Genomic DNA, 24,447 nt, shown 5'->3' with positions numbered 1-24,447 from the left:
AAAAAAAAAAAAAAAAAAAAAGGATATATATATTTTTTTTTTCTATCAGTGCCCTTAATTTCGGCACCAATATCTCCCATTTGGTACTGTATATGAACATGCAATTTTGATTTAAAGTATGTTTCATTAAAAAAAGCTAATAGTTTATATTAGTTGCTAAAAGTTAAAAAACAAACAAAAAGTTATATGCACCTCCTAAAAATAAGAGTTCAACATGTGAAAAGTTTATTCATATCATTAAGTCCTACACCTGCATGCATATGTCTTCATAAAAGTTACCAGAACTGGAACAGGTTATGTACAGTTTGCAGCTCTGCTCCTTCACACAGCTCCTTCCCTGAGGAAGGAGGGAGGGGTACACTTCAGAGTCCCATATTCAAGATGTTACAGCTGACATTGACCGTAGCATCTAAATGGTTAAAGTTGAAGCAGGAACCTGACTATGTGTATCCTCCAGGACCACTGCCAATTGTGTATGTACGGCGACCAATTTACATGATGTATATACAGGGGTTAAAGGGGTATACCCACTTCACACGTTTATGGCACATTCACAGGACAACATATATCCTCGGCTATCTTTAGAACTACCATAGACCTGAATTGAGAGAGAGAGAGAGAGAGAGAGAGAGAGAGAGAGAGAGAGAGAGAGAGACGTACACGCACTGTTGCCTTTTGATTCTACATCACTGCAAAGTGGGGCTCAGTGGACCATGTTCCTGAGATAAATGTGGGTCCCACATTTCAAGTCACCCCCTTAACTTAGGTCACACAGGCCCCATATTGTGGAAATGCTGCTTTTCTGTTGCATATTTAACTATGTTTTTGGATTTTTTTTTTTCCAGCTGAATCCACAAGTAGATATAAAAGGAATGGGACTGCAGATAAGTCCCATTCACTTTAATGCAACTAGGCTGCAGAAGAACAATGCAACTGGTGGACACAACTGGTGCCGTGAGATTAGTATGCTGCAGTGCTTGCCTCAGTCCCACCAACCTGCTATTGTATAATATAAACAGGAAATATTTGCCAGTCCATGGCAAGCCATACCCAACAAACCCCACTGCCTGATAAACTATGTCCTGTCAAAGCTGAAGTATCCCAAGTTGGTATTACCAAACATAGCTCGACATGGGCAATCATTTAATTCGATGGCAGTGCAGTATATATGTATTTATTTGTCACTATTGTAAGCAACAGCGTTGTAAGTATACAGCCAGAGGCCTGAGTAGAGTGAAGGCACATGAAAGCAAAAACAAGTGAAATGCCTCACCACACAAACATGCCTGGACAGTAATCTGGGCTCTAACATAGCTGCAGTGTATGTGATATCTGTATGCTAGAAACTATTTTTTGTACTTTGTAAATCTTTCATCACCTTAAGAATTATTTAAAATTCTATATTAAAAGTAACTGAACATAGAAGGGTAATGTAATCTTACCACCATACAATGGAATGCCATGAGTCTGTGTCTACTGTTCCTCACAGTCTTAAATAAGGCGTTGCCTAACGCTATACTAGAGAGTTATGGGCATGTTCACACAGGGCTGTTTCATGCTGATTGCAGTGTTTTTCTTCATCATCCGAAAATGTAGAATATGGGTTGTCCCGTAAGAGTAACCATAACCACATTTTTGTGTTGTGGGGGGGAAAAAAAAAAAAAGGAGCAGCAAAACCTATATTGCTTTGGTTAGTGTGTCGCTACGTACATATTAGACCTATTCTATTGGGCTAACCAGCGTGCAATGCTGGTCATAATGTAAAAACACAGAACAAAAGTTTTTACTGTAGGACGAACCACCAATACCATAGGACATCACCTCATTTTCACATCTCACAGAGCACGCCATTTACGTTTCATGGTCAACAAATGTTACTTTTGATAAGTCCAAATCCGCAAGACAAAATTTATAATAAAAAAAAAAACCAAAAAAAAAAAAACCCACATTAAAATGTCAAAGAGAAGCTGTCAAGTGTGATCAGCGTCTGGGTTTAGGTCCTTTCACATTACTCTGCCATGCACTTGTGTTACAGCTCTCTCTAGTCTTTTCTATCTGTATTCAGATACTCCCAGATTAGCTCTTCATAGAAGAGTCATGGGATTATTAAAATCGCGCTAGAAAGCCAAATCTGAACTATGACAAGAATGTGAACTATGCAGTCTAACATGTAATATAAAAAAAAAGCTTAACAGGAATAAATGCAAGATCTGTCCCATATACAATATAACACAATTCTTTCCCATGCCTGAGAGAGACATTTTTCCCACAGCAAGCTTTCAGGACATATCCACTATATAGGCCATAAAAGGCTGAGCCAAACCACGGGGTGCCATTGAAGTCTATGAGACATCAGAAACAGTGGGATGATTTGTAATGCCGAGAGCCTATGCGACACCTACATAAATATTCATGTTGACACAATCGAAGACAAACCACAACTAACTCACATGGTCAGTAACCTCAAGAATCTCAAAAGTGAAAGCATCAGTCACTGACTCAAATGGCTCCTCTCTTCAAGACCATCTCTTTAAAAAGAAACAAAGTGCAAGAAGTCACCTATTCCACATGAGCCCACCTTCTGAAGTTGCAGCAGGCCACACACTGGATCATCACAGTCATTCTAATAGTTGGCCAACCATATAAAACATGACCAGGCTGGGTCAGTCAGAGCCACATTTTGTTATTGGCTCCTAGCTAATACAGATGGAGTCTCGCACACGGGAACTACCTCTAGAACACCCATATGACTCGGTTACACATATGGAATGGAAGTCACTATTTGAGACAATGATTTTAATACCATCCTTATACCCTATTTACAACTGTCCTTAGTCTATTATCTTCATAATCCATGTCCAAAGTGATGTATATAGGCACAGTGTTGTATATACTAGTCATTGAAGGGTCAAAGATGTGGACTTTTTCAAGTGACCCAAGCTGACTGCCACCACTAACTAGGTAAGGCCCCTTCTACATTCAGAAGATACACTGTTATGTACAGCGTTTTTTTCTGTGTCCACACTAAGTTCCCCAGTAGAAGAAAAAGGAGTTTAAAAAAATAGGACATAGTTTAGACTTGTTTACACTCTAAGGGTGCATTCACTCTGACTGATTCTAAATGTTAAAATACACTCAGAATCCGCACGCACAAAGAAGATCCCATTCATTTCTATGGGAGCCGGCATACATGCGCTCCCCATAGAAATGAATGGGCTGCTTTTTTCCCTATTGGTTTCAATGTATTACGCACGTATCAGATTGACACCAATAGGGTGGGGAAGCAGTCCATTCATTTCAATGGGGAGCACACGTATGCCGGCTCCCATAGAAATGAATAGGATCTTCTTTGTACGCGTGGATTCTGCACGTGTTTTAACATTCAGAATCAGTCAGCGTATACTCAGTGTGAATGCACCCTAAGAAATGGTATCAGCTGCAGGTTTTATCTAGTACTCCTCTTCCCTCAGTGCTGGGAGAACCCTATACGTCAGTCTCCAGTATAGCATTGTTATGTGGGGAAGTTAGCTTGGTAGAAGCAGTGGTGCAGATACAAACAGTCAAGACAGGGACACAAAATATGCAGCAAACCGATTAAGAAAAAAAATAAATAAATCTTGACTTCAGGCACAAAATTAGCAAAACAAAATACAACCTTAACTTCAGGCAAAAACAAAATAAATACCTGCTCATCTGAGCGACTAACTAAACAGTAAGGTTAACCTAGCTATACATATTACTTACTACCATCCACATGAACAAAACAAGCACAACTTTGTATCGCTGGACTCAGGGTTACAAGACAAACATAGACACACACCTCCTCTCACTCTCAGGATCTGCATTGGAGTGCAGAATCTGCAGCCTTTTTCTGGCCCAGTAATGAGCCTATGACCCACACCTGGAGCTGAGACCTACTCAAGACCCGCACTGGACCACACATAAGTTAAAAACCTGGGGGAAATATAGTGAGATTCCAGCACCATGCCTGTCACCTTCTCACAGTTAGCAAATTCACAAACTGATCTTCAATATTTCTTATGCTCTTGTATCCCCTTTGCTCACTTGCTATGAATAATGTCCCTCCCTCTCTGCACTGAACACTTTCCGGCACCCCTCGTCTTCTCTGAATGATATCTCCAATGTCCAACCAGTAAACTTCTAGAACAGTCACTCAATGCAGACAGCTTGGTGGCCCTGAAGGGGCCACCTCCTGGGGAAGATCAATGCTGGAGCCAATGAAACTGCTGTCAGACCCCCTTGAAACAAAACAGCAGTCTTTTTCATTATTGTCAAAGAGACTTATCTGTACATAGTGATACAATCTCAATATCTATGTTACTGTAGAAGTAATACAGAAAACTGAATTTATAGTTCAGCAATGTTAAACTGGGAGGCAAAATAGTACCCAGTAAATCTACAACTATAAAAATGCAAATACCAGATGCAGCATCAAGTAGGGAAACCTGAAAGAAATGGCTGCAAAATTGAAAGCAACAGTGTGTAAGTTTCATGAAATTATACCCGAGAGGAGAAAGGCACAGAGTCTCCGCAGGATACTACAAGAAATCCCACGCACCAGCCAGCAATCACTGTCCAAACAAGCAATTTACAACCCAATTTCCATAAAGTAATGATCACAACAGTGCAACTTTGTCAGCAAATTGCGGGTTTGGTTAGCAAGTTTTAATAAACCATAGAAGCAAACATATTAATAAATACTGAAAAGGTGATTTCTGCATGACCTGCTTGATATTCTGTACAGTCTGGAGAGCAGAAGGGAGAAGGAAATGTAAAGTTATTACAGAAAATGGCTCTCCATTATTGTGGCTAGTCTAACATGATAGCGCGTTTCATGGAGAGCTTCATTATGGCTTATATGTATCCATCTTGACCCTTTGCACACAAAGACACACTTTAATATTGTTTCAAGTGTGATTCCTCGCAACTATTCAACCACTACAGGAAATAGTGGCCAAGTGACAAATTTCTAGCTTTACTGCCAGTTATAGTCTTTTACACAAAAGTGAGAACCAATCAGTAAAGGTATATTCACACAGTGGTTTTGTGGCATCGCAGAAAAAAAAGCAGATCTTCTGAATAATACTTATGTGTGAACACACTTGCTATAAGCAGAAATTAATTCCCCATAGCTCTGGTCCGGTCACTTTACCAAATACCCTTTTCCACTTGCACTTCTATGCTGCATACTCACAGGGCAACTGAAAAGAATCTGTTTCTCGCTGTCATGCTGCGCCATTTTCTGAATGCTTCACTCTTCCCTTACAGCCATTATTTCACACAACAGAAACACCAAGTAAACTATGCTAACTATACAAGCTATGGAGCAGGCAGATCCAAAAAAGTTACCAAGTAGCTGGCCTTTTTTTTTTTTTTTTTTTTTTTTTTTTTGTCTCCGCACCTTCCAAACTTTTTTTATTTTTGTGTTCAAAGAGCCATATGAGGACTTTTTAATGTTTGCAGGAAAAACTGTTCTTCATAAACGGTACCATTTATTTGTACTGGGAAGCTGGGAAAAAAAACCTCAGAATGTGGTGGAATTGGAGAAAAAGTGCTTTTGTGCGCTCTCTCACAGGCTTCATTTTCACAGCGTTCACTTGTGCAGCCAAAATGATATGTCACCTGTATTCTAGGTTTCAGCAAGATTCCAGGGATCCGACTTTCTTTATAGTTTATAATAAAAACCCTAAACTTTGCAAAAAAACCCAAAAACATTAAATAGTGTTGAGCGAATAGTATTCGATCAAATACCTCGCTCCCATAGGAATGCGTGTAAGCAGCCGAACACCAAGGAGTTAAGTGCATCAAATATTCACCAATATTCTGACATTCAGAAAAAAAAAATTATATTTCCATGTACAGGGATGCATAGGGTGTGTTTTTTACGTGGACCAAATGTACTTTTTAGATATACCATATCATGTTACATATACCATGTCTGTTTCTTTGATCACTTTTTATAGGATCCAAAATAATAAAAAAAACTGCAGTTTGGCACTTTTGATTTTATTTTTTTTTTGTACCGTTATGACATTGTTTCTGTTTTAATCATATTCTGAGCCTACGTTTTTCCACCAGACGGTCTGAAACATGGCTGGGCAATACAGTGGCTCAGTGGTTAGCACTGATGCTTTGCAATGCTGGAGTCCTGGGTTTGGGCTTTTCAACCAAGGACGATACATGTTTGGAGTTTGTAGGTTTTACCAATGTTTGTGTGGGTTTCCTACAGGTACTCCGATTTCCTCCCACACTCCAAAAACAGCCCTATATGGGACAGTGTTGACAACATTTGTGAAGCACTGAAAAAATGATGGCACTATATAAATAAAATAATGGAATAGTGAATTAAAATAAAATAAATCAATAGTGAATTAGAATTGTGCCAAAAACTAATAGGTGGCATAAACTTAGAACTTAACAGTTTACACATGTACTAAATGTATTATACCGCATTAGCCACTATAATAATCTGGGAAATTTTAAGATGGTTACCGTATTTTTCGGACTATAAGACCCACCCAGGTTTTAGAGGAGAAAAATAGGGGAAAAAAATTTTCAGGCAAAAAATGGTAAAATATTTAATATATGGGAGTTGTAGTTTTGGAACAGCTGCAAGGCCACATTGACAGGTGACCCTGCAGCTGTACGGGGATGTATAGGGCGTTTTTTTTGTGGGGCCAGCTGTAGACCGGGCATTTTCAGACACAGGGATACCTAATGTATATGTTTCACAGTAATGTTATACTTTTATATGTATTCTAGGGAAAGGAGGTGAACTTTTATTTATTTTATTTTTTATTATATTTTTTTTAAGTGTTTTTTTTTTTTTTTTTTTACTATTTTAATATCCCCCGCCTAGGGGGCTTGAACCTGCAATCATTTGATTGCAAGTCCCATAGACGGCAATACAAGTGTATTGCCGTCTATGGGAGATTCTATACATTACTATCGCGGAGGGTCATAGACCAGCCGCGATAGTAATATATATCTATGACAGGCCTGGGAGCCTTCATTAGGCTCCCAGCTGTCATCGGAACAGGTCGGCTCCTGCGGCCTCGCCGTGCAGGAGCCGGCCTGCATCACTAAAGGTATGAGGCCGGGGGGGGGGGACCTACGGTGACCTGCAGTGGAGGAGTGGGTTTGCAGCATGGCCGCGCTACTGCCACTGCTGGTTTTCTTCAGCGGCAGTAGCGCGGCAATCCGCAGGCCCCGGCAGCTAAGACAGTCCCCGGCATCTGCTGTAATAGACCGGCGGATGCCGGGGAGTGTCTTAGCTGCCGGGGCCTGCAGTATTGTCACGCTCCTGCCGCTGAAGAAAACGGTCTATTACAGCAGATGCCGGGGAGTGTCTTAGCTGCCTAGGCCTGCGGATTGCCGCGCTACTGCCGCTGAAGAAAACCAGCGGTGGCAGTAGCGCGGCCATGCTGCAAACCCACATTCAGACTATAAGACGCACCCTCATTTTCCTCCGAAATTTGGGGGAAAAAAAGTGCGTCTTATAGTCCGAAAAATACGGTAATTCTACATTTGCACTCAGGGCTCGTTCACATCTGCGCCCAGTCTCCGTTCTGCAGGTTTCCGTTTCCTGCACAAAACAGAGGCAGGAGATGGAAACCTGCAGGACTCTTTCAAACCCATTCATTTGAATGGGTTTGAAAGATGTCCGGCCGTGAGCGGTGGTGAGCGTTTTATGCTCTCCGCCGCGAAACAGTTTTTTTTTTAAATCGGATACAGAGTCGGACATACAGTACTCTGTGTCTGATTTTAAAAAAACGGTTTTGCGGCGGAGAGCATAAAACGCTCACCGCCGGACCCGGTCTGACAGCTTTTCGTCTTCTGCATGCAGAAGACGGAAAGCTGAGAATGAAGATCGAACGCTAGTGTGAACCTAGCGTAAGACGCAGGACACATTCACATGACAGTGCCATGCACTTGGTTGTGAGTACAACTGAGGGTAATCAGGTTTTATGGATCCCTTAGGGTGCATTCACACTGAGTAAACGCTAGCTTATTCTGAACGTAAAACACGTTCAGAATAAGCGGCGTCTAAAGCAGCTCCATTCATTTCTATGGGAGCGGGGATACGAGCGCTCCCCATAGAAATGAATGGGCTGCTTCTTTCACTCCGTGCAGTCCCATTGAAGTGAATGGGGAGTGCCGGCGTATACGGCAAGCTCTGCTCATGCCGGAGCGTACACGCCGGCACTCCCCATTCACTTCAATGGGACTGCACGGAGTGAAAGAAGCAGCCCATTCATTTCTATGGGGAGCGCTCGTATCCCCGCTCCCATAGAAATGAATGGAGCTGCTTTAGACGCCGCTTATTCTGAACGTGTTTTACGTTCAGAATAAGCTAGCGTTTACTCAGTGTGAATGCACCCTTATATATATATATGAGTATTAAGGATCCGTGAAATCAGACCATGAAATAGCATGTTATATATTTTCACGGATCGTTCACACAGGCCATTAAGAATAAAATTAATAAATCCATTAAAGTCTATGGGGCCAAGTGCAGGTTGTTAATACAACACCTAGGACACTTCTATTGTACCCTGATGAATGAGCCCTTAGGGCTAGCTCACACAGAGTTTTTTAGCAGCGGATTTTGACGCGGAATGCCTCCCATTGACCAAAAATGGCTCCCATTTACTTCATTGGGAGCCACTCGTTTCTTTTTTCTGCTAGCTAGAATGCGGAAGAAAGAAGCAACATCCCCCTCTTTCCCATGGATTCCGCAGCCGCGGCGTGAGACTCCCTCTTGATTAGGCCCATTTATTTGTGCCTAATCCGGAGCGGAATGCCGCGACGGGATGCCAGTGCACTGCATCGGCATTCCGTTGCAGCTAACCCGTATGGTATGTTCCCACACGGAATCCATTTTCCGCTGTGTGAACATACCCTTAGTGTACATTCACACAGAGGAAGTTGGTGTTTACTGTGCAGTCAAAATAATTCCAGGGATATTAAATTTATAGATTTTTTTTTTATATGTTTTAACCTGTAATCCAAAATTTTGCATTAAAAAATAAAAATTCCTCAGGGTTGCCATATTTTGACAGCCATAAGTTTTTTATATTTTGTTGTATGTCGACGCACAGGGTATTTTTTTTAAACACATTTTTAAGCCCTCCTAAGGTGCCTGAGGCTGCGATCTTCAGATCGCTTATCTCATGGTCTCCATCACTGTTTTATTGCACTCTATAAGCAAATTACTATATGCCTTTTGAGGCCTGTCATAGGCATATACTGTAGTTAGGACAGGCCAAGAAGCCTTTCTTAAGATCGCCGTCAGTCATGACAGCCAGATGGCTCTCGAGATCATATAAGAGTTGTACCAGACCAGAAAAGGAAGGAGAAAGCAGGGGTATCGGAGGTAGGTCAATTTTTTAAAGTTTTGGGGCCAAAATTAAAGGGTTAATAGTATACCCACGATTGCTACTTGCAGATTTTATCTACCATCTTCCTCAAACATACTTCTGTAGGTTTGGAGAAAACCAACTTTGAAATCTTATGCAAATGAGGCAGGAGGAGGCGGGGCTACCGACAGAGCAGGTGGTAGCCTATAATGAAAGGTTTCTCTTCAGAAACACGTGGGCCTGTCTAGGTTTACCCATGCAAATTACGAAACAATTTTTCGCAGTTAATTTTTTTAAAAAAAAACCCTCGTCAGTTAATCGGCCAACCTGTACCAATCTATCATAACATGTATATTACATATACGTGTACACACACAATGATACTTTGGTACCTGTGGACAGATTCTATGATGGCTATACATATGATTTGCAGGTGTTTTGGGTTTTTTTACTGATACATTTTTCTGCATTGATAAAACAACTGAGAACTAAGCAAGAGTCTTCAATAATCCAAGAATTCATTGAGTGTTAGCCTTGAAACCGCCAGGCAATACTAAGATTCTGCACATTACATTTTCTTTATCACGAAATAGCAGGTACATAAAGCACTATCTGCGTGCAATTTCCATGGCCAACTTATCTTTAGCTTGTTCCTCCCTGAACAGGCAGTAATAAGTAACAGGTCAAACATACCTGAAGGTAGGAGTGTATAAAACACATGCTTACTAAGGGCTAGTTCACACGTGAACTGCCCGCGCGGGTTTTGACACAGAGAGAGACGTGGCGAGCCGCGTCTCTCTCTTGTCAAAACCCGCCCGCTGCGACCATCGCTGTCGCGGCTTAATCCTCTGCTGTCGGCTCAAATGAATGAGCCGACATAGGAGGGAGCTGCCGGGGGCGGAAGCCGCGCGGCTGAGCCTGCGCGGCTTCCGCCTGAAGAAAGGACATGTCCTTTCTTTTCTCCGCTAGCAGCAGCTCGCCGCTAGCGGAGAACAGAAGCCCGGCGGTCTCCATAGACCACCATTATAAGGGGAGGTTTTGGACGCGAAATCCGCTGTCAAAAACCTCCCCTTATACTCACGTGTGAACTAGCCCTAAGGCTCTTGAGTATGACCCACCATTTACTGTGAGGTGCAGCTTACTTGCTGGTCCATGCCAGTGTTGACTTCAGCACAAAGCAGGGACCCTAAAGCAGAACCTACACTGATAATGCCAGCCTTGCATTATCAGTACAGTCTTCTGTAAATGCTGATCCTGCAGCTTTTAAAATAATTTTACCCAAAAAAAGATTGTGCTCTAATGAGCAAATGTAGTCACTGTCACCTGAAAAAACACCCTCATGATTAAGTATGGCACTTGTGCATGTCATGAAGAAAAATACATGGTCCAACATCAGCTAAAGCAAAAAAAAAAATGCTCATGAAGCATCTAAACACTAAAATTAGTCCAAAACTACCACAAATAATATAAAAGTCAAACATATTGGGAAGGAAAGACATGTGGGTAGAATACAGCCAGATGTTCAGAGAGATACACCAGCTAAAGCGCCTTTTATTTTTAACCATCTGCACAGAACTGGAGAAGTTAAACGGAAGTTGTTCATTGGCTCATAAGGGTCAGGTTAGTAAATTGCAAAGACAGTAACAATCCTAAAACCAAATGAGGAAAAGAAAGGGTTGCAAGTAAAAAAAAATAAAAAATTACATTAGTCAAGCAAAATACTTCAAACATCAGAAAAAGAAAGGAGCGTGTTTCTCAATGTGCTTGGATGAGGAGCTGTATGTGCACGGCCGTTCTATCATTATATAGGCCACGTTTACAAGCTGCGCCTTTGTCACGATCATCTAGAGCAGAGTTTCTCAACCTTTTCAAGCCAAATATGCCCTTGTGAAAAAAGTTACCCCCAACAAATATTGTGGTGTCAGTGATGTGACAGACCCTGCTCACTGTCTCAAGTGGGGGGAAAAAAAACAAAAAAAACACATGTCAAGCAAATCCTCTGAAGGTCTTTTAGCTTCCGACCAGCTTTTCACTCATCAGATCATAGATAAGTTATTTGTCTATTCGGCACAGACTGCCAACTGCTGTAGAGAAGAAAAGCCCCCTTAACCCCAACCAACGTCTTCTCTGCTTGTAAGCCACTTGTAACTCAGTATTTGAGGATGATGGGTGGTTTGGGTTGCATTAGCCCCATAAGGGCTCAGTCTACTGAAGTTTCCACCGCACACCTTCTTTGACTGAAGTTTTTAGTGCAACTTTGGGACTCCCCAATCTTCTGATGTGCCCACACGATTGGTTGGTGATGGCCAGGGAATAAAGACAGGCTGGCCATGCCCACAACTAACTTTATTTTGTAGATAGTAGTTAAGTAAAGTCTAAGTAGCTGCTGTATCTGCTTACATATATTCAACATATGACTTAGCATTGGTTTAGACTATTCACATATTCACGCTTAAATATTTTCTGCTGAAGTATAAAACTAAATTTTAATATATACAACGAATAAAATATATATTTTCTATGTTTGAAACTGTACCTCCTATGAAATTTTTTGAGTACCCCAGGGTTCAGAACCACTGAACTTGAGTATGTAACCACAGTCACATGCTAAACATTGGAAAGTAAAAGATTCACACACCCCCCCCCCCCCCCATTTCTAATATAGGTGGGTTTTATTAGCACTATGGTGGCATGGGAGATTAAAAGTTAAATTTCTGTAGGATATTGTAATAGGAAGAGACACATGAACAAATAAAACACAGAACAGAATATAGTATTATTATATATTCTGAAAACTTAGTGTACCAAGGAATAATAACAAACAAAAAGTTTAACAAAGGTCAATAAACTACAATGCCCTTACAAAGTGAAGACATCAGACCCAATTCTCTTTGGATAACCAAGAAGAATTATTTATAGTCCATTTATGAGGTGCTGTGGAAAAGTTTTCTACTCCTGTGTTTGAGGCACATTTCTCAAGATGCTTATTAGTACATTAGTATCCAGGGATTTCAATGGAAGCAATTGGCCTCCCATGACCATGCTGTTTTCAAAGCAGGTATTCCCTCACGCCTGGTTCACCTGTTGTAGCTCAAGCCATTCTCGGTGCAACTAAACCATGTAGATTACATTACGGAGCAGTAATATTTCAGACAGCTTATAATATTTATATCCTTATACCCATTTGTTGGCTGTACCTGCCTCAGTGTAAGAAAGAACATGTAAAATTGCAAATCAGTAAAATAAGAGATCTGTTGCAGTCTTTTCAGCTAAAGAAAAAGTGACTTCGGCTAAGGCCCAACATGGCAAGTCACAGAAAAAAAAGCAATGCGAGAAAAACCATAACAGCAGTGCATCACGGTTTTCCCCATATCGCTTTTCACAGAAAGTCTGCAGAGTTTTCCTCTGCAGGTTTTCTGTTTCCATTATACCTATAGAGAAACATGCTACAAACTCCAAAACTGCAATGGTTTTGGAAACCATGGAGTGTACACTGTGTGTATTTTTTCACAATGTGTGGATGAGATTCACTAGAAGCCCATCCACTTTGCAGTGACTGTAAAACGCTGCAGTTTTTTTCCACGTCAGACCAAGGCCTTCAAAGGGAATCTAAAAAGAAAAAGCACTTATAATTCTCCCTTCTGCTAATTCCACTACTGGTTCTGGCAAAAAAAAAAAAAAAACCTGCAGAAATCTAAAACAGTAAAACTCAGCTGTTCCATAACGGTTGGCCTCAGCCTAAGGGTTCATGCAAATGGCTGAAACATATACACTGGATGGAATTTGTATATTTTGCACAAAGCTCTTTTCTTGCAGCAAACGTGCACCACATCCTTCATTCTACACCTCGTTTACTATAGTCCATGAATGTAGGCAGAACAAGGGGGTGAGAGCAGGACAGTCCAGAGACACCTCGGCCCAACCTATTTATTATAATTTATGCCATTTTTCTGGGGTGACATATCATGCCTGTTACTAACTGCTGCAGAGCTTCACCTGTGAAACACCAGTCTTAATAAATCTGCCCCATAGAGTCAAGTGCAGAGAGGCTCATGCACACCTTTAGGGTGCTCCTTAGAAAAACAGTATTCACAGGGAGTCTAATAAGGCTGCATCCACACTGAGTTTTTTGGTCAGGAAACTGACTCAAATTTCTTCTCCAAAAAACACCTTACCATACAGTCCTATGGTAAAAGGCATTTTAGGAGGAGGAATTTGAGTCAGTTTCCTGACCAAATTCCTGACCAAAAAACTCCTTTTGGTCAGGATTTTGAGGTCGTATCCGCATCAACATCCTGACCAAAAAAGACGGCTCCCATTGAAATCAATTGGAGCTGGTCAGTTCTTTTTTCCAGGAGCCATTTGTTCCGGCTCCCAGAAAAAAAGAAGCAACATGCTCATTCTTTTAGGCCGATTCGGCTCGCAACATCCGCCTAAAGACACTCCGTCCCGACTAGACCGATTCATTTGGGCCTAATCCGGAGCGGAGTGCGCGACTACCTACCAGTCGCAACTACCTGTATTTTGGTCCGGGACCTGAGGCGGCCTACTCTGTGAACCTGGCCTAAAGTTGTCCACCTACTACCTTGAAGGCTCATGCTTATACTATAGCCCAACTCTCTTTCTTTACACCGCAGTTAAAAAAAATTATACAACAGTATAAGTAATTAGACTATAAGGAAACAAATATGGAGGTGAATTGGACCAAGCACAATAGCAACCCAATGTTGCGAAATACCTTAAATTCAGCACCCTAAATTAACAATAATCCAGAAAATCTGACAATCCACCACTTGTCACTAGCACAGAAATGTATTATCATATAGTCATTCTCAAAAGAGATAAATGAGAAGAAAATAAATTGACAGTATCAAATCTGTGTACAAATCTGTCTAGCAGCAAGAAAGTAGTAAAATCGTGGGCACTACAACTGTATGCCATTCTCGATCTGCTGCTGTACAAGCTCCACTGGGTGGTGAAATCTACTAAGGAATAGTTCAGTATATGCAGCTAGCCACAATTGTTCCTATTTCTCAGAGGTAGACCTCATTCACTTGAAAAGGTGTCCTAAATAACAGAGCCATAACATGGCTGTGTGCAAGAGCCCTTACGTTAATAGATACAATACATTTTCTTATCTGCTTTTTATTTCTCATTGCTCGTTCACATCTGCACCCGGTCTCCGTTACACAGGTTTCCATTTTCTGCACAAAACTGGACAGGAGACGGAAACCTGCAGCCATTTTTCAAACCCATTCATTTCAATGGGTTTGAAAAGTGTCTGGCCGTGAGCGCCGGTAAGCGTTTTATGCTCTCCGCGTCGAAACCGTTTTTTTTTTTAACTGGACACAAAGTCGGACATGCAGGACTCTGTGTCCAGTTTAAAAAAAAAACGCTGAACGCTTGTGTGAACTCAGCGAACTGAGTTTTTTTTTTTTATTACATTTTACATAATCATGGGGGCGGCTATCTTGTCTTTGCTGCTGTTAAATAGCATTTAGAGACATGCTTTAGAGCAGCTAAATGGACCAGAGGAAACAATAGGTTGGAGAAATTCACCAATATCCATGGGGAACTTCTCTAGGCATACTCTGTGACCCAAGCAGAATGCATAGGGAGTTATTTATCATCTGCCCCTTCTTTGGCTATTTTTTTTTTCACAGGTGGGCCTTTTATTAAACTACTTTTACTATGATGTCAATTTAGGATGCAGATACACCTCCTTCTTCAATGTTCTGCACGTTAGTTTAGATGCACCTTAATAAGCTATGTGTATTTTTTTTCTGTTAGCTTTTTTAATACAGTGAGATCTGATGGGCTTTTTTATGCTGCTCATATACTGTAGTGTATGAGTTAAAAATGCTTTGTAAATAAAGCACAGGGCAGAAAGACCACAAAATGGCACAATTTACAGCAAAAAAAGGTGTAAGTGGATTAATAAATATGAACCATTGTGCTGGAATGGAGAGTGAATTATGACAATCAATGGTGGATACTGGACAGAGCTGCAGCCTTTCACTGTAATCCTGATTGTGATGATGATAATCTGATACTTCCTGTTTTCTGGAGATCTCTTTTCAGCATTCATATTATTATTAGACTTGGGTATTATGCACACAACTTTCACAGACACTGGGTGTGAGAAAAATGGACTTGTCAGGCCTGGTTCACATGTGCTTTCAGTATTCTGTTCAGGGAATCCACTTGGGGACCCCCCTGAATGGAACACTGTACGCATTAAAAAACGGTTAGCAAAGAAGCCACACGGACCCCATAGACTGTAATGGGGTCCGTGTGTTTTCTGTATGGTGTCCACAACAGCTATGCAGAGAGAAACGTACTTCAAGCACACTTTTCTCTCCGCATGATTTGTGCAGACACCGCGACCCATAGTCTATGGGGTCCATTTGCTTTTATTGCTTACCGCGTTTTAATGCGTTGGGTATTCCATTCAGGGGGGTCTCCAAGCAGACTCCCCAAATGCAGATGTGAACAGGCCTGAATCAGTTTTTGGCCTTATTCATGTGACACTTGATAGCTGTATTTTGAACACATGAAAGTCTATGGGTGAATTCACACGGCAAATTTTGTGTGTCAAAAATTACAAAGTTAAAGCACTTTCAGGTTTTGGTTTTTTTTGACAGCCATGTTATGTCCTTTTCTTTGACAGATCTATGAATATAGGGGCCACACAGTGGCTCAGTGGTTAGCACTTCAGCCTTACAGCGCTGGGTCCTGGTGTTCAAATCCCGCCAAAGACAAAAAAACATCTGCAAGTTTGTATGTTCTCCCCGTGTTTGCATGGATTTCCATCCCATATACCAAAAAAAAAGACATACTGATAGGGGAAAAAAATGTACATTGTGAGCTCTATGTGGGGCTCACAATCTACGTAAAAAAAAAAGATCTATGAATATACTCATTCTCTCTGGTTTATAAAATGTTTCTCATTGTCATGTGAATGAGGCTCAGTTCACATCTGCGCTTGCCACCCCATACAGGTATTCTATTCCACTCTCTGCATGAAAAATGCAGAGAGAAAAGCGCTGCAAGCAGGCTGGATCTGTCTGGGGGGCTCCTCTTTGCTTTGTTTGTATCTTTTATATTTTTGGTCTGTTTCAGACCTTGTGGTATTATTATAAAACTGCAATAAAAATTTGAATTGAAAAAAAAAAAAAAAGAAAGAAAAGCGCTGCAAGCAGCACTTTTCTCTCTGCATTTTTCGCCCTTTTCGGGTGGAAACCACACTGACCCCATTATAGTCTTAAGGTAACCGCTTTTTTATGCAAATTAGGTTTTTGTTCAGGGGGTTCCCCATGAACGGAAACCCGTGTACGGATGTGAACCAAGTCTAAAACCTTAGTGGCCAAAGTACAAAATTGCCAGGTTTCAGGAATTTGTTTTTTTCTTTTTTTAATATAATGAATTGTAAAAAAATAAATAAAAATAAGTCTTAAAAAGTATAGTCAAAGTGCAAACATTAAACAGTCAATTTTTTAATTACATATTTATCTTTAAACATTTTTACTTGCTTCTTTCTACAGAGAGTGCGATACACCCCGTCATGTATAACCATGAACAATATGATTTTATAACGGCATTGCTGAAAGGATATAACAAAAGAGAATGATTAGCTTCATTTCTGACAAATGGCTGTACAGCTCAGACAAAAGGTTTACGGAAGAAAAGAATCAGGATTCTCTTTCTATCGGCAGAGAACATAGCTGTCAGATTACATTTTATACCTATTTATCCAGACAAAATAAGATGCCCTAATGTTCCAGACCAAGTAGTGACAGATGCGGCGATAGTTCTGATACATTGGGTCTTGTTTTATCAGTCTCCCCTTACTCCACTCGAGTTTTCGCAGTCCTGTCTAAAAACGGATAAGCATGCTTATTTAGATAAGGCCTACCTTTACGGTAAATGATAATTTGGAGATAGGAGAAAGCGCAAGACAGGAATTAAATAAGAGGAAGATTCACCGATAACTAGGACACAAAAGACAAGGAAGTTGGTGCAGACAAGTTTACAGTTCCAGGATGTTGTACTTCATGCTCTCTGACTTGGTGATAAACGTACAGAGAATGTGCTATAGAACATGGACATTTTTAGGATGGGGCTATACAGAGTATTGCAACATCACAATACTCCTTTCATGTGTAAAAAAAAAAAAAAATGGCAGGAATGCTGCGGTCCAAATAAAGAAAAACACAAGCACATTCCTAAAAGACAGGGCTCTCCTACTGGCAGCCGTTTGCCAGATGCACAAGGAGCCTCCTTCACAGGCTCTTCTGCAATACATTTAATGGGAACCAGCAGCAACAGCAGATTTGGAAATTCTTTTTATCTGTCCCAAGCAGAAACTGGAAGCTGCTGGACAATAAACTTAAATAGCGACGTGAAACAACGTACAGCCAGAGACAAAAAGTATTATTAAGTAAAAAAGTAATTGAATTAAGAATTAGAAGGATTTTTCAGCACATAATAATTCAATAGGGTTAAATATAGAGGAATTAACATAACAAAGGGTTACTCAACTTTCTGGGATCCCCCACTGCTTCAATTGAGAAGCTGCACTACATTTCCTGATGTCTGATACACACCGGAAATTCTCTCAGTCAACCACTGGCTGAGCCAAGTCATCACTCTGGCTTCCGATTGGCTGAAGCGAACATTTCTCCTGCGTGTTTGGACACACCAGGAAACCCTGGGGTAACTGGACTGGAATAGCGGAGATTCAGAATCGGCTTTATGTTAATGTTAAGTCTTTCACTTAGGGCGTGGTGAAATGAAGAGTTTGGTTTTTTTGCCAAGCTAATCACAATTTCTGATTTCACATTAAGGCTGAAGCAACATGCTGCAGAGTTGTAGCTTTTTTTGTTGCAGATTTTGCTGCGGTTTTTGGAGCTAAAACCAGGAGTGGATTGAGCAGAAGGGAGAGGTAGAAGAACTTCCTATATATCTCCCATTCCTTTTGCAGACTTGATTGGCTTTGGCTTAAAATAAATGCAGCAAAATCTGAAAGAAAAAAACAAACAAAAATAACCTAACAACATGGGACCTTAACCTAAGGCCCCACAGCAAAAAAGCGCTGCAGGAAAAAATGTGGTGGCAATGTATCACAGTTCTTCCCACAGAGCTTTAGACAGAAATTTAGCAGAACTTTCCTATAGGGCAGGGGTGCTCACATTTTGTCAGCATGTGAGCTACTTTATAACATGACCAAGTCAAAAGATCTACTACCCACTTCTTGTGGGTGGGGCCGGGAGGGGGGGGCGTGGCCGGCCTGGGCCTGTGGGCGGGGCCGGGCGGAGCGTAAGAGCAGAAGACAGCGGCGTTCTGTGGCCGCCCAGGGATCCCCGCTGTCTGCTTGTTCACAGCGCAGCCTGAGAGTTATCTCTGGACAAGGCGGGCTGGGGCTGCGGCAGCCCCGCTTGCAAGTGTCCGTAGATGACTCTCAGCCTGCGCTGTGAACAAGCAGCACCCCGGCCCCCTCCATCCCTAAGAGCGGCCTGCAAGTGTCCGGAGTGCTTGTTCACAGCGCAGGCTGAGAGTCGACTCTCTGCCTGCACTGTGAACAAGCAGACACCGGGGATCCCTGGCTGCATCCCGCAATCGACCCATACGTCCATTGCGATCGACCGGTAGATCGTGATCGACGTATTGGGCACCCCTGCTATAGGGAATAGGAATAGGGAGAATTGCTTCAAGGATATGAACTGGTTTAGCACTGCAGACCCTTTTAATCCAAATTCACATCTGTGCTACATTGCAGACTCCACCACAGAAACCGCCAAATGAGGCTGGAAAGAAAAGTCCTGCATGGAGGACTTCTTTTTCTCTGCTGCTTTATGGCACACACCCTGTCTCCATGTGTAGCCGTTTAGAATGGAGCTTAGGTCAATAAGGATTTCTGAGGTTAGAAGCCGCACCAATAATGAAGTAACATAATCTCCTAGAGATATGTCATAATTTTAGAAAATGGAAATGTATTGCAAAGTTTTACTTTAGGGTGTGCCCAGATTAGTATTTCCAGGAAAAATCTAGGCCAGACTACAAGTGACCTGGTAGACCTCGCACAGCCCCATTGATTTGCACAAAAAAAAAAAAAAAGTTATAGAAACTAGAAAGTGGAGCTTTGTAAATTTATTTTTAACAATAAAAACTATATAAATGTGCTGCCCCTGTAATCTATGCATTAACAGAAGAAAGCTAGTATGTCATTTATAGTACCACACAGTGAATGCCGGAAAAGCAAAGTTGGAATTCCTGTTTTTTCCAATCCCCACCTAAGGCTGAGGTCCCACGGTGCAGAAATGTAGCTTCTTTTGTTGCGGTTTTTTTGAGCCAAACCCAGGGGTGGATTGAGCAGAAGGGAGAAGTATAAGAACTTGCTATATATTCTCGATTCCCTCTGTAGCCATTTTTGGCTTTGGCTCAAAAAAAAAGCAGCAAAATCTGCAACAAAAGAAGCTGCATTTCCGCAACGTGGGGCCTCAGGCTAAAACATGAATAAAAGTTACACAATACAATGGTTTACCCTAAAAGGCTGTGAGAAGAAAGGAAAGAAGATGGGGACATAACTGAAGGAAGCATTTCTGCTGCACCCCTTTTCACGGATCCTTCATAGACTTGAGAGAATTCAGGATCAAAACATATAATGAAAAATAGAAGAATATAGGGCATGTACTATTTTTTTGATCGCACAGTATTATGAAGATGGGCGCATCAATACACCCATTGAGCAGATTTATTATCGCATCAAAAACAAAAACTTTGCCTTTCTTGCCTATAATAACCAATCAAAGCACAGCTTTCATTTTTTTTTTTTTTTAAAGGCACATGGGTCAACTTCAGTCCAGGTAATACAGACCACAGGTGGACCATTTTAGCCAAAATCTGGATATGTGCATGACCACTTGTTCAAACAGCCTTATTCTATGGCCATGCATCACCCAAACTGCAGCCTATGAGGGATCTGTGAAAAACAGGTGCCCCACAAATGCAAAATGCTGATTCAACAGTCCAGTTTCAGCTGTTTTTTCACAGTTGTTTAATAAAAGTAAAAAGTTATGTGAATATGGCCTATGTCCACAGTCCAAGCTTCTCGCAAATTCCATGAAAATATTCAGTCAAAAAATAAGTCTTGTCCTAATTTTGCCATTTTCATATACCTCTGTGAGGAATCTATGAAAACAGTGCCCCACAGATGCAAATCAAGTGTAAAAAACAGCCAGTCTGAATACATCCTAAGTCTTCACCTGTCTCTGAGCCTTTGTTGCAGATTTTGTTAAAAATCATGGATGAAATTACTATTTTGCCTGGCAAAATGAAGACCACCATAATAGAAATATGACAGACGCTATTACATTCTGGCAATGGTTCTTTGTATCTTTTTATACACCTATAACAGCACAGAATAACCAGCACTGATGTGAACAGCGCCTTATGAATACTACAAAGTTATTACTACCTGTATACGTTCTCCAGTAAACTCTAGGTCCAATAGACTAGCCTCAGCAGGAATTGGTAATAATTAGAGATGATCGGGTACTGTTCGGATCAGCCGATCCGAACAGCACGCTCCATAGAAATGAATGGATGCACCTGGTACTTGCGCTTTGACGGCGGCTGACCGCTTAACCCCCCACGTGCCGGCTACGTCCATTCATTTCTATGCGAGCGTGCTGTTCGGATCGGCTGATCTGAACAGTATTTGCTCATCTCTAGTAATAATACCGAAAATGGAAAAAATGGCAGCACTCCAATATTGAGAAAAAGTGTGGATTTATTCCAAGCAGCGACGTTTCGGTTCTTATCTGAACCTTTCTCAAGCTTGAGAAAGGTTCAGATAAGAACCGAAACGTCGCTGCTTGGAATAAATCCACACTTTTTCTAAATATTGGAGTGCTGCCATTTTTTCCATTTTCTATATAAAGTTGAAGATTAGCCACCTTCCAGTTTGGCTTTGCACCCGGTTTGTATGCTGTGCTGCTTCTGCATTTTTTTCTACTAGTAATAATACCGGCTGCCTTCACATATGAGTTCTCTTGCAAGAATTGCCAATGCTTGCTGCCGTTTAGTGTAAGGGATTAGGTTTTGGCGACCGTGGGATGAAGATTTCTCCTGACCGCTGTTAATATTAAGTATGTGTATGGACACTAATGGGGAATTATACTGTCTGTGTGTGTGAGGTACTAAGTAGCATATCATAAGGAGGAACAATAATTTGGCATTGGGCCTTAGGGCCCCACGCACAGTCTAATGCCCCTTAAGGCCCCCGCGCATAGTCTAATGCCCCTTAGGGCCCCCGCGCGCAGTCTAATGCCCCTTACGGCACCTGCATGCAGTCTAATGCCCCAACAGGATTTTTTTTTATTTTTTATTTTTCTCACGTCTTATAGTTGAACACATATTTCTATCCGAAAAATCCCGTACCCACTACACATGTTCAGCTCGGACCTATCTTGATGGCAGACCCCGGTCAATGGCCCTTTACTAAAAGCAGTGGAGCACCTCTGTTATACTAGCTGATTCTAGGTCAGTTTGAGAACTATACACTTTGTACACATGACAACCAATGAGATTCCAGCTTTCATAGTAAGCACTGATGTGATTGGCTACTGTGCTCGGGCTCCTTCAGTCACATTGTGCCCTGCCCTTGTTCTGTGCAGCAGTGACATAAAGCCTGCACACTGCATCCTGGCACAGAAGTGCTGCAACTAATGACGGTCATAAACAGCTCTAGTGATGGGCAGCCCGAGGCTGTGTATTCTTCCTCTGAACTCGGCTCTGCCCTGGGTGACAACGTCACCACCTATCAGCTCCTGTCTTTCAGGCGCTGCACCACATTCCTGGTAGGCCTCAGGAGCATTTAGAGATGGAGGCCCATGGCATTTTGAGACCAGCACTTATTTATATTGGTTGTTATTATGGCTGGTCTAGTTCTTTCCCCTATCTATTTTATTAGGCGATTCTTACTTGAATTGAGGTCAATCATGGGTCAGCTGTGCCACAGGACCAGATCGTCCAGAAGTTTCCTGAAGTCTGCCTGGCAGCAGGAAGTACAGCAGCTGATTGGTCCGTGGATGGTGCGAGCAGGTTACCAGGTGTTTGAGTTATTCTGTCCAGCAGCGGTTGGATAAGCTGATTGGTTCTTGTGGAGTTGCCAGATGTTCTTCTTATTCTGCCTAGCAGCTGTTCTCATCAGCTGATTGGATAATTGTGCTGGTGGCGGGAAAAATATTAAATAAAAGGAGGTGTCAGTGGTACTGGAGTGTCAGTCATCACCAGCTTACCTGAAGAATGGGTCAGTAGCACTCGCCCACCCGCCCTAAGTTTTATTAAATTTCATTGGACTGTCGCGGCGCCTTATTAGAGGGGCTTTTGTCCCCCAGCTAATGCTGGGGGGACAGTTTCAAGATGTTTATCCGGTTATGTTAATGTTTATTATTTAAAGGGATACTACCACTACATTTTTTCTATTTACTACGTCGGAATAGCCTTAAGAAAGGCTTTTCGTCTCCTACCTTGTTCAGTCACCTCCGGCCCGCCATTCCATAGAAAAACCTGTTTTTACCGGTATGCAAATGAGTTCTCTCACAGCAATGGGGGCGGGCCTCAGCACTCAAACGGCAATGTGGGCATCCCCATTGCTGCCAGAGAACTCTCTCCAGTGACGCCTCCATCTTCAGCTGCATCCTCCCCTTCTCTCGTCGTCTTCCATCTGCGTCAACTCCGACGCCTGCGCAGTCGGCTCTACCAGTGAAACACCAGTAGAGACGACTGCCCATGCCGGCCATTTTTGGGAGGCCGCTCTTGTAGTTCAATACAGGAGCAGCCTAACAAAAATGGCCGCCGGCCAGCATGCGCACTTGGCTCTGCTGGTGTCTCATTGGCAGAGCCGACTGTGCAGGTGTCGCAGTTTGACCCAGACAGAAGAGGCGGTTGCAGCTGAAGATGGAGGTATTGCTGGAGACAGTTCTCTGGCATTGCCGTTTGAGAGCTGGGGCCCGCCCCCATTGCTGCGAAAGAACTCATTTGTATACCGGTAAAAACTGGTATTTCTACGGAACGGCGGACCGGAGGCGCCTGAGCAAGGTAGGAGACGAATAGCCTTTCTTAAGGCTATTCCGACGTGGTAAATAGGAAAAATGTTGGTTTAGTGGTAGATTCCCTTTAATTAATTAATTTATGAATATTGATTGATTGATTGATTATTCATGGATTATTTAACTACCTTATTGGATTTAATCCCCTTAACAAAGGCATCGTGGCCAAAATGTAATCCACAAGTTTAAGTGTATTGGTTTTTATTTATTATTTGTTAAGTTTTATTATGCGTTTATGATATATTTGTTTTTAGGAGCAATTGGGCTCTATAATGCCATGTGCACATAGGCCAGTCAGTCAGCAGCAGGCGCACAGGACGCGGCTCTGCACGGAGCCAGGAGTGTTCATGGTTACTTGAGGTACGGGGATTGCCTACGCCAGGTGTCACTTTTAGTTAGCAGGAAAACTTCATGCTGGTCATGCTGGTCACCATCTTGGATTTCCAGAAACAGCGAAGGGACCCCGGCTTCTCCCTGCTCACGTGACCAGGCCACGCCCTCTTCCCACCCTTCGCTTCCTGAGTAACGCTCCGCGTTGCCCTTATTGCTTCCAGCTATATCCGTATAGGACGTCAGTGAATGCTATGTAGAAACATGTATTACAGGGACAGCGCCGCTACTGCTTATAGTACTAGAGAGCAGAACAGTCCTGGCGGCCGGGATAGCGGCTTCTCAGGAGTGTCCCATAGCATTCTGTACAGCAGCTTCCTCTATAGTTGTTGGCTATGGGCCATTGCTTAGCTATACATTGTACATATAAGTGTTCTTCTTGTCCAATCGGGTTACACTTCTTATGTTTCTAGCCCAAATATTGAAATGATAGCGGTTGGATAAGCTGATTGGTTCTTGTGGAGTTGCCAGATGTTCTTCTTATTCTGCCTAGCAGCTGTTCTCATCAGCTGATTGGATAATTGTGCTGGTGGCGGGAAAAATATTAATTAAAAGGAGGTGTC

General features: G+C 42.0%; 1 protein-coding gene across 1 annotated transcript in view; it reads right to left on the bottom strand.

Annotated features, from left to right (window-relative positions):
* The window catches only part of LPP (LIM domain containing preferred translocation partner in lipoma), a 213,329-nt gene extending 190,737 nt beyond the window's left edge, over window positions 1-22,592 (bottom strand). Inside the window, exon 1 of the mRNA XM_075268542.1 lies at window positions 22,365-22,592. The gene's annotated coding sequence lies outside the window, so the exon portion shown is untranslated. The remainder of the gene's footprint in view (window positions 1-22,364) is intronic.
* Window positions 22,593-24,447: the final 1,855 nt, after the last annotated feature.

The sequence above is a fragment of the Leptodactylus fuscus genome, chromosome 3, assembly GCF_031893055.1.
Source record: "Leptodactylus fuscus isolate aLepFus1 chromosome 3, aLepFus1.hap2, whole genome shotgun sequence".
NCBI classification, from domain to species: domain Eukaryota; kingdom Metazoa; phylum Chordata; class Amphibia; order Anura; family Leptodactylidae; genus Leptodactylus; species Leptodactylus fuscus.
The sequence above is the reverse complement of the archived record's forward strand: the minus strand, read 5'-3'. Positions and strand labels throughout refer to the sequence as shown.